This window comes from Ranitomeya imitator, chromosome 1, assembly GCF_032444005.1.
Source record: "Ranitomeya imitator isolate aRanImi1 chromosome 1, aRanImi1.pri, whole genome shotgun sequence".
Lineage (NCBI taxonomy): Eukaryota > Metazoa > Chordata > Amphibia > Anura > Dendrobatidae > Ranitomeya > Ranitomeya imitator.
In genome coordinates, this window is record NC_091282.1 from 184,657,717 (window position 1) to 184,668,638 (window position 10,922).

Here is a 10,922-nt window from a genome sequence, read left to right on the forward strand (position 1 = left end):
CAGGAAACACGGGTATTACATACCTGGTAATGTGTTTTGTCATGAGACATGACGGCACCACGAGAGAGGGGATCCGCCCATCAAGGACAGGAAACCTTCAAGATAAAAGGGGTGGCTCCTCTCTCCACATCAGCTGTTTTACAGAGTACGAGAGGAACTCCGCTGGTTAGTGTACACATAAATAATACATCCTATACGGTTCTATTCACCGATACCCCAGGAAGTGTATAATACAAATAATGCTAATAATGCACCCAACTAATGACGTGATCAAAAGGGTGGGAATATAAGGGTGCCGTCATGTCTCATGAAAAAACACATTACCAGGTATGCAATACCTGTGTTTTTCCATCATACATGACGGCACCACGAGAGAGTTACAGAGATTTGTATTCTCTTCTAGGGAGGGATCACTGCTTGTAACACTCTTCTCCCAAAAGTGAGATCAGAGGTAGCAGATAGGTCTAGTCTATAATGTTTAAAAAATGTAGACGGAGAGGACCAAGTGGCCGCCTTACAGATTTGGTCGATGGTAGCATCTGCTCTCTCCGCCCACGACGTCGCCATGGTCCTCGTGGAGTGGGCTTTCAGACCCTGTGGAACAACCCTGCCTGCACTACTATATGCTAGAATAATGGCCTCTCTCACCCATCTAGCTATAGTCTGTTTTGAGGCTTTAAGGCCCTTCCTTGACCCCTGGTACGAAACAAATAAAACCCTCTATTTCCTCCAGGATTTAGTCACCTCTAGATACTGTAGGATACATCTCCTAACTTCTAGGCAATGGAGTCTCTCCTCTTTTTTGTTACTGGGATTGGGACAGAAAGAGGGTAGGGTTATATCCTGAGCTCTATGGAATCTCGATACCACTTTGGGGAGATATGTCAGATCTAATTTTAATACAACCCTATCGTCCATGACTTGTGTGTAAGGGGGTCAGCTGACAACGCGTGTAAATCCCCCACCCTACGGGCCGACGTAAATGCCACTAACAAAGCTGTTTTTAATGTTAGTATTTTATCAGAAGTTGTATTTAACGGCTCAAAGGGGCTTTCCGTCAGGGCAGTTAACACTAGATTTAGATCCCATGGTGGAGGAGTAGGAGATGGGACAGAGTCAGCTCTACTACAGGCTCGGATAAACCTCACCACCCACCTATTACTTGCCAGGTCACAGTTGAATAGGGCTGCTAAAGCTGAAATGCCTTCTTCAGGAACTCCAGTATTGCCACTATCGGGACCTCCCCTTCCCGTATTGGCCCTGAGCTGGACAGGAATTTCTTCCATATCCTCCCATAGATCTTGGTCGTTACTGGTTTTCTGCTGCTGAGCAAGGTGGATATTAACCCAGCTGAGAACCCTTCTTTCTCTAGTAACGACCGCTCAAATGCCAGGCTGTCAAATGAAGCCCGGAGTTCTGCGGGTGGTTGAAGGGACCCTGAGTTAGAAGGTCCTGGTCTTCCGGGAGAACCCACGGGTCCGTCACTGACATCACTCTCAGCCAGTAAAACCACGGTCTTTTCGGCCAGAAGGGAGCGATCATAATTACTCTGGCCTTGTCTTCCCTGATCTTCCTCAGAACTGCTGGGATTAGACATATCGGTGGGAAGGCATACAGGAGTCCAGACGTCCATTCTATGCTGAAGGCGTCTACTGCCAAAGGCCTGTCTGCTGGGTTCAGGGAGCAGAACTTTTGGACTTTCTTGTTGACTTTTGAGGCAAAGAGGTCCACCCTGGGTTTTCCCCACATGTGCACTATCCGTTGAAAAACGGACTTTTTTAGGGACCATTCCCCTTGCCTCAAGTGGTTCCTGCTTAAAAAGTCTGCCTTATGTTGTCCACACCTCGGATATGCAGGGCCGATAATGACAGGAAGTGCTTTTCGGCTAGAGACATGAGTTTTGTGGTTATGTGCATCAGTGCTCGAGAGCGGGTGCCTCCCTGATGGTTCACGTATGCGACCGCTGTTCGGTTGTCCGATAGGACTCTCACATGATGCCCTGCCAAGTGTGGAAGTAATCTCTCTAGCGCCCTTTCTATTGCTAGGAGCTCTCACTCGTTTGAGGATAGATCTTTCTCCTCTTGAGCCCAGGGGTCTTGGACCCATAGTGTGTCTGAGTGAGCTCCCCATCCCCATGGACTGGCGTCCGTTGTAATTATCATGGAGGCTGTGAATGTCCAGGGAACTCCTCTGGGGGATGACTCTATCTGTAACCACCATCTGAGAGATTGGAGCACAGAGAGTGGGAGAGTGAGCTTCTGCTCTAACTGTCCCTGAAGTTCTCGGTCGTTCTGCAGCACACACCATTGCAGTTCTCTTGCATGGAACTGGGCCCATTTTACTGCCGGTATGCAGGAGGTTAGGGACCCCAACACCGACATGGCCCTTCTTAAAGTCATTTCCGGTTTTTTTAATGTGGCCATAATCATCTGTTTGATTTTTTCTTCTTTTTCTACTGGGAGGCGACACTCCTGTGCCACGGAGTCTACCGTTATCCCCAGGAAATTCTGGATCATTGCCGGCTCTAGCCTGGACTTCTTGAGATTTAGTTGCCATCCCAGTGTCTGAAGAGTGTCCATCACTATCCTGACCTGCTCCTGACAGTGAGAAAAGTTCTTTCCCACTATCAGGAAGTCGTCCAAGTAGGGAATTATTAGAGTGTCTTTTTCCCTGAGATGTACTGTGACCTCTGCAATCAGCTTCGTAAATACGTGTGGGGCGGTTGCTATGCCAAAGGGCAGAGCCCTGTACTGGAAGTGACGCAGCTGGGACCCCATCTGAACTGCCACTCTGAGGAACTGACGATCTTGTTGTCTGATTGGGACGTGATAATAAGCGTCCTTGAGGTCGAGGACGGACATGTAGCACTGGGGATAGAGAAGTTTCACCGCCGATTTTATGGTTTCCATCTTGAATGATGGTATTACAAGAAATTTGTTGAGGCCTTTTAGATTTATAATTGTCCTCCAAGAGTTGTCCGGTTTTTTTATGAGAAAAAGAGGGGAATAAAATCCTTCCCTCCTTTCGTCTATAGGAACTTCTTCCAAGACGTGCTTGTCTAGGAGTGATGTTACTTCCCCCTCCAGACTGTCTTGCTTCTCTTGGGAGGACTGTACCGGGGTCTGCATATACCTTCTTGGAGGCCAGTGGTGAAATTTTAGTTTTAGGCCTGATCCTACAATCTGCCGGATCCATATGCTGGAGGAGATCCTCTCCCAGGCTGGAAGGAAGTGAGAGAGCCTCCCTCCCACCTGAGAAGGACCGTCACTGGGAGGGTTTTTTGGTGTCTCTGGGGGACTTGCCGAAATAGAAGCCCTTTCCTCCCCTGGGTCGCTTGTCCAGGTTGCTTCTGTCTCGGTCCCTGTACTGCTGTCTTCGGAATCTTTGGCCTCTCCGAAAGGAGCGACGAAAGGGCTGAAACGGCTGTCTTGGAAAGTTCTTCTTTTTATCGCCGGCCTTCTCCAGTACCTCATCTAATGCCGGTCCGAACAGGAAGTTTCCCTCACAAGGCAAAGAACAAAGCTTCATTTTGGCCTGAGTGTCCCCTGGCCAGCATTTAACCCTGCTGTTCTGTTGGTCAAAAATGACCGACTTTGAACTTCAATATTCTTTAAAATATTCAAGATGCGGCTCTGAAACCCGTGGCCGACCGACCCATCCTCATTTAAGTCAATCAACCACAAGTTTCAGAACCGCATCTTGAACACCCCAAAAAATACCAAAGTTCAAAATAGGTCTCCCCAGACCGAACAGAACAGCAGGGTTAAGCCATACGGCACGGCGTCCAGTGTTAGCTAACGCTGCTGATTTTGCTGCCAGCCTAGCAGAGTCTGCTGATGCTTCAGCCAGAAACATAGCCGCTGCCCTCATGGTTGGAAGAGACTCTAGAATAGCTTCCCTGGGAACTTTTTGCTCCACCTGTTCCTCCAGTTTGTCTATCCAGATTTTAAGAGATCTGGCGACACAAGTGGCCGCGATAGCTGGCCTTAGTGCTCCTGCTGAGGCTTCCCAAGCTGTCTTCAGGGAACTGTCCACCTTCCTGTCCAGAGGTTCTTTTAGAGAACCTAGGTCCTCGAACGGCAGGGAGGACTTCGTGGCCACTTTTGAGACCGCCACATCGATTTTTGGGGCTCTGTCCCAAGATGAGGATGCTTCCTCTTCAAAGGGATACCTTCTTTTTAGGGAGGTAGTTATCTGGGACCTTTTTTCTGGCTTTTGCCATTCCCTTTTGATCAGTTCTTGTATTTGATCGTTAACAGGGAATGACCTCCGTTTTTTCTTTTGTAGGCCACTGAACATGAGTTCTTGGGCTGTCTTTTTGGCCTTCTCATCTACCAGCCCCATGGTAGAGCGAACGGCTTTAATAAGTTTATCTGTAGCTTCAGCTGGAAAAGTGTCTTCCTCCTCCGAGCTACTATCAGAACAGCAGGCCGTATCTGAATCCTGTTCAGACCCCGAGGAATCCCTTTGGGATGCTATAGAGGGGCTGGATCTGTCCCTAGATCTGGCATCTGTGTCAGGTGTCTGTAATGCTCTTACGGATTTAGAGACTTCGGACTGGATCAGAGATCTTAGGCTGTCCGTAAAGGAGGGTGTTTCCTCCGCCACAGTCTGGTTAATACAGTCCTGACACAGTCTTTTACCCCAAGATGACATTAAAGGCTTTTTACATAAGGGACATTCTCTATTTTTAGTCTTCGCCTTATACTTTTTGGGGACCTCCTATACTCCACCCCGCAATGTATGTAAGAAAAGAGGGGAGAGACGGAGATAAGAGAAGAGAAAAGAACAGACATTAGCGTACTGGACTTTCTCGTAGTTCACTCACCACTCGGACGTTTTCAAAGTACGGGTACCGGATCCGGAGGTTGGCTGGTTTTCTCCGTGTCTCCCAATGAGACTAGGGACCCCTCCTTGTTTCGCCGATCCGTCCGTATACTGTCCGAGCGGCTTTTGCTGCTGACATGGCGGGTCTGGCTCTTTTCGCTTGAGCGAGACCGCCTCTCCTGCACCTCTTGCTGTGGTATCAAATGCTCTGGCGAGAAACTCTCCATTATACACACCAGCACACAAGAGTAGTCACTTTCAACCTGCCTGGCTTTAGTGACACATGGCAGCACTTCTAGCTCGTTTAAATAGAGTCCTTTTTTTTTTTTTTTTTTTTAAAGGAACCACCTGGTTGATCCTGCCTTACTGGTCGCTTCAGTGATCAGGTGTACCATCGCACCTGTCATGAATGATTACCTGGCTGATCGTGCCTGCACCACTTCCGGTGCTCCTATATGCAATCAATCACCTGGTTGATCCTGCCATCGCTAGCGCAACGCCTGCGCTGTAAAACCATGCCCAAGCGCGCACCTGGCAACCACATCCAGTGCGCGCTTTAATATCCACCATTTACCTGGTTGATCCTGCCTCTGTCTGAGCAGTGCGCGCGCACCCGGACCTTACTTCCGGTGCGCGCTTTCATATCCCCCATTTACCTGGTTGATCCTGCCTCTATCAGAGCAGCGCGCGCGCACCCGGACCTCACTACCGGTGCGCGCCGCTGTACCGTGCTCCAGGCGCGCATCCGGTCACCACTTCCGGTGCGCGCCGCCTCTTTCGGTCCCCCCCCGCCCCTTGGCTCCTGCACAAGGGTTCCGAGTGCTGCCGCCGCTTCAGCGCCGCCACGTACCTCCCATCCTGAGTACCTGGTGCCGGATGAAGGGAGACCTCCAGGAGCTTCCCCTGTCCACGCTACAGACAGGCAGCCTCAGCGTCCAGATGCTCACCACTCTCCGGACGCCGCTCTCTGCAGCTTCAGGTACCGTCAGGGAGGAGGGGGAAGGGGGAGACCTGCACTCGACAGGGAGGGCCCCAATACCTCCGAGGAGCTTACCTAGCCCGGGCACCGATGTGCTATACGGGCTGCATGGCCACCTCTGGTCAACAGGGGGGGCACCATAGAAAGTGACCCCCGTGGACAGGCAGGATATTTCCGCTCGACAGGGGGGAACGCGCCTGCGGCCCCCGTGGAGTATCTTCACCCGGGCGTTCGCCTCGCGGGCTGTGGCCATGCTTCGCTTAGGGGGGGCATGATATACATTGACCCCCGAGGCGACTACGGGTACCTGGTGACGGGTGCAGCAGACAGCGTCCGCCCTAATCCACCCGACCCAGGCCCCGGCCTCCTCTTCTGTCTTCAGACGACTTCCATCTTGAGGGTTCCCCGTCAAGGACAGGAAACCAACTGATGTGGAGAGAGGAGCCGCCCCTTTTATCTTGAAGGTTTCCTGTCCTTGATGGGCGGATCTCCTCTCTCGTGGTGCCGTCATGTATGATGGAAAAATTCAGATACTTTCCTTGATTATCAGAAAAAAGTAATTGAAAATCTTGTTTTAGAAAATGTTGCCCCCGCTCATCCATTAGAATCTTAAGATGTCAAAAGACTCACTGAGTGACATTTTATTGCACTCATTCCAGCAACAGAAACAAGAAAGAACTCCAAGAGAAGATGGTGTGTATGTTCAAAAACAGGAATGAGGCATGATACCCGCTATTATTGCCCACAATGCCCATCATTACCAGCCTTATGAATCACTGACTGCTTTAAAATCGTTCACACAGAACCACATTTTTAAACTGTATTAACCCCTTTATGACCGATGACATATAGGTACATCATAGGTCGCCTCCCCCTCTGTCGTGCAGGTTCTGGCGCTGAGCCTGCACCTTTTCCAACACTTGACAGCTGATCTGATCAGCAGACATGTTCCTCAAACAGCCGCTTGTGGAATTGTGATCCACGCGCGGTTATTAACATGTTACATGCCGCTGTCAAACTCTGACAGCTGCATTTCACTTGCGCAAATCAGATGCGCATTATTAGCTCTGCCCATCAGCACCCATGTCACATGACCGTGAGGCGCTGATGGGTTGGCATGACGACTCAGGGTCTGCAGGAGACCCCTGTAGTTGTCATTGCTGAACTGCTATGAGCGCTGCCCCATGGCTGGCACTAACACAAGAGCATTTTTGCTACACATATTTGGTATCGTCATATTCAGAAATGCTCAATCTATCAAAATATAAAAAGAATTAATCCAATTGGTAAACGGCATAACGAGAAAAAAAATCAAAATGCCAAAATTGGTTTTTTTAGTCGTCGCAATATTGCAATAAAATGCAGTAATGGGCAATCAAAACATGTGACTGACATCTTTATATCTATCTATTCTATGTTTATATACTGTATGTATTCTATCTATTCTATTCTCGCGGGTCACGCTGTGATTTTACTGTACGTAGCTATTAAATTACTGGCTTTTCAAAGGAAATGGGTGTATACAAATCAGAAGGCACTCACATGGTCCAAGTACTGTGCAATTTTTTTTTATCACATCCATTGACTTGCATTGGTCAGTCTCGACTGATATACGTAGCAAGTCGCAGTATGCTACAATTTTTTTTCTCAGTCTGATTTCAGCTGATCACAGATCAGCTGTAACTCACAGATTAATATTGGTTACAGTACAATATGATTTATCGGATTGCACTTGTCCGTTTTTCTCGCAGATGAGTATGAGCCATAAAACTTCCACTGCGGGCTTGTATCTGGAAATCATCCATGGAATAAAAATGTCACTCTCATAGATTAATTCCCAGAGAGGTGTCATTTCCAAAATGGGGTCACTTCAGGAAGGAATCTGCTGTTCTGGCACTTAGCGATGAAAAATGCCAGAACAGCTGACTGCCCCCTGAAGTGACCCCATTTTGGAAATTTCATTCCTCTGGAAATTCATCTACAGGTGTAGGGACCATTTACATATGTACCTATTTTCCAATGTAAAAATGTAAAATCTGGGGTTAAAACAACATTTTAGTGGTAAAAATGTAATAATTTTTTATTCACCACTCAAAGGTATAAAATTCTATGGAATATCTGTGGTTTCAGTATGCTCACTGCACCACTGGATGAATTCAGGGAGTAGGTGGTAAAATGAGGGGGTTCTGCTATTCTGTCACCCCAGGGGCTCTGACAATTTGAAATGCCACTCTACAAACCATTCCAGCAAAATCTGTTCTCCAATATGGCACTCCTTACCTTCTGAGTTTTGCACTGTGGCTGAAATTTAGATGTAGTTTCCAACCACATATGGGGTATAGGTGTACTCAGGAGAAATTGCACAACAAATTTTGGGGTCCATTTTTGTGAGAAAAATGTTTTTTTTTTTTTTTTCATTTTCCCATCTCAACATGATAAAATTCTGTGAAGGCCCTAGGGGTTCAAGGTGCTCACCAGACATCTACTGTAGATAAATTCTTTGAGGGGTCTAGTTTCTAAAATGGTGTCACTTGTGGGGGGTTTCCACTGCTTAGGCACATCTGGGGATCTCCAAACGCGAGATGGCGTCCGCTATCGATTCCAGCCAATTTTGCATTCCAAAAGTCAAATGATGCTCCTCATCTTTTGAGCCCTGGCGTGCTCCTAGACAGTACTTTTCCTCCACATATGGGAGGATCTGTGTACTCAGGAGAAATTGCACAACAAATTTTGGGCTCCATTTTTTCTTGCTACCCTTTTGAAAATGCAAAATTTGGAGCTAAAGTAACATTTTTGTTGGGAAAAAAGTAAAACTTTAATTTTTTCCTTCCACATTTCTTTTATCCCTGTTAAGCACCTGAAGGCTTAATATACCTCTTGAATATGGTTTTGAGCACCCTGAGAGCTGCAGTTTTTAGAATGGTGTCACTTTTGGGTACTTTCTGTCATATAGGCCCCTCAAAGTCTCATGTGATATGGTACCTAAAAAAAATAATTGGTTTTGTAAATTTTGATATAAAAATGAGAAATTGCTGATCAAAATTTAACCCTTTTAACTTTCTAACAAAAAAGAATTATATTTAAAAAATTATGTTGATGTAAAGTAGACATGTTCGAAATATTATTTATTAACTATTTTGTGTGATGTATCTCTCTGATTTAAGGGCATAAAAATTAAACGTTTGAAAATTGCTTCATTTTCTAAATTACTACTACATTTCCAATATTTTCATAAATAAATATTAGTTATATTGAACAAATTTTACCACTATCATGAAGTGCAATATGTCACAAAAAGCAATCTCAGAATCAGTGGAATCTGTTGAGGCGTTCCAGAGTTATTACCACATAGAGGGACACTGGTCAGAATTTAAAACATTGGCCTGGTCATGGGGACAAAAACAGGCTCTGATGCGAAAGGGTTAAACCCAATTTGCGAAGGGATTGAGCAGTATAAATACTATATAAAAATATCACACTACTGTTGTTAGTCAGAACCACAAGCTCACTATCACCAACCTGTTTTTGTACATAAATATATTTGAGATCTTGTGCATATATCCATTTAATAGGTCCTCGGTTCATCTACTTAGCACAATCCTTGGAACAAATTTACAGCTTACTATTAATTATCTTAACAACTAATCAACGGCTCTATCAGCATTTATTTGCTCAGTGCAAAAAAAACATATTTCTAATTGATATGTACATTATATGCCAATGTAATTCCAAGTGACTGCTACTCCACATTATATACAGGTTTTTCCTTTAACAACATGCAGTTTTTAGGTTGTTATATGACTAGAGATACAGTTATATGAAAAAGTTTGGGCACCCCTATTAATCTTAAGCTTAATGTTTTTTAAAAATTGTTTTTTTGCAACAGCTATTTCAGTTTCATATATCTAATAACTGTTGGACACAGTAATGTTTCTGCCTTGAAATGAGGTTTATTGTACTAAGAGAAAATGTGCAATCTGCATTCAAACAAAATTTGACAGGTGCATAAGTATGGGCACCCTTACCATTTTCTTGTTTTAAATACTCCTACCTACTTTTTCTGACTTACTAAAGCACTTTTTTTTTGGTTTTCTAACCTCATTGAGCTTTGAACTTCATAGCCAGATGTATGCAATCATGAGAAAAGCTACTTAAAGTGGCCACTTGCAAGTTGTTCTCCTGTTTGAATCTCCTCTGAAGAGTGGCATCATGGGCTCCTCAAAACAACTGTCTAATGATCTGAAAACAAAGATTATTCAACATAGTTGTTCAGGGGAAGGATACAAAAAGCTGTCTCAGAGATTTAACCTGTCAATTTCCACTGTGAGGAACATCGTAAGGAAATGGAAGAACACAGGTACAGTTCTTGTTAAGGCCAGAAGTGGCAGGCCAAGAAAAACGTCAGAAAGGCAGAGAAGAAGAATGGTGAGATCAGTCAAGGACAATCCTCAGACCACCTCCAGAGAGCTGCAGCATCAACTTGCTGCAGATGGTGTCACTGTGCATTGGTCAACTATACAACGCACTTTGCACAAGGAGAAGCTGTATGGGAGAGTGATGCGAAAAAAGCCGTTTCTGCAAGCACCCCACAAACAGAGTCGGCTGAGGTATGCAAAAGCACATTTGGAGAAGCCAATTTCTCTTTGGAAGAAGGTCCTGTGGACTGATGAAACCAAGATTGAGTTGTTTGGTCATACAAAAAGGTGTTATGCATGGCGGCCAAAAAACACAGCATTCCAAGAAAAAGACTTGCTACCCACAGTAAAATTTGGTGGAGGTTCCATCATGCTTTGGGACTGTGTGGCCAATGCCGGCACCGGGAATTTTGTTAAAGTTGAGGGACGCATGGATTCCTCTCAGTATCAGCAGATTCTTGACAATAATATTAATGAATCAGTGACAAAGTTGAAGTTACGCAGGGGATGGATCTTTCAGCAAGACAATGATCCAAAACACCACTCCAAATCTACTCAGGCGTTCATGCAGAGGAACAATTACACTGTTCTGGAATGGCCATCACAGTCCCCAGACCTGAATATCATTGAACATCTGTGGGATCATTTGAAGAGGGCTGTCCATGCTCGGCGACCATCAAACTTAACTGAACTGGAATTGT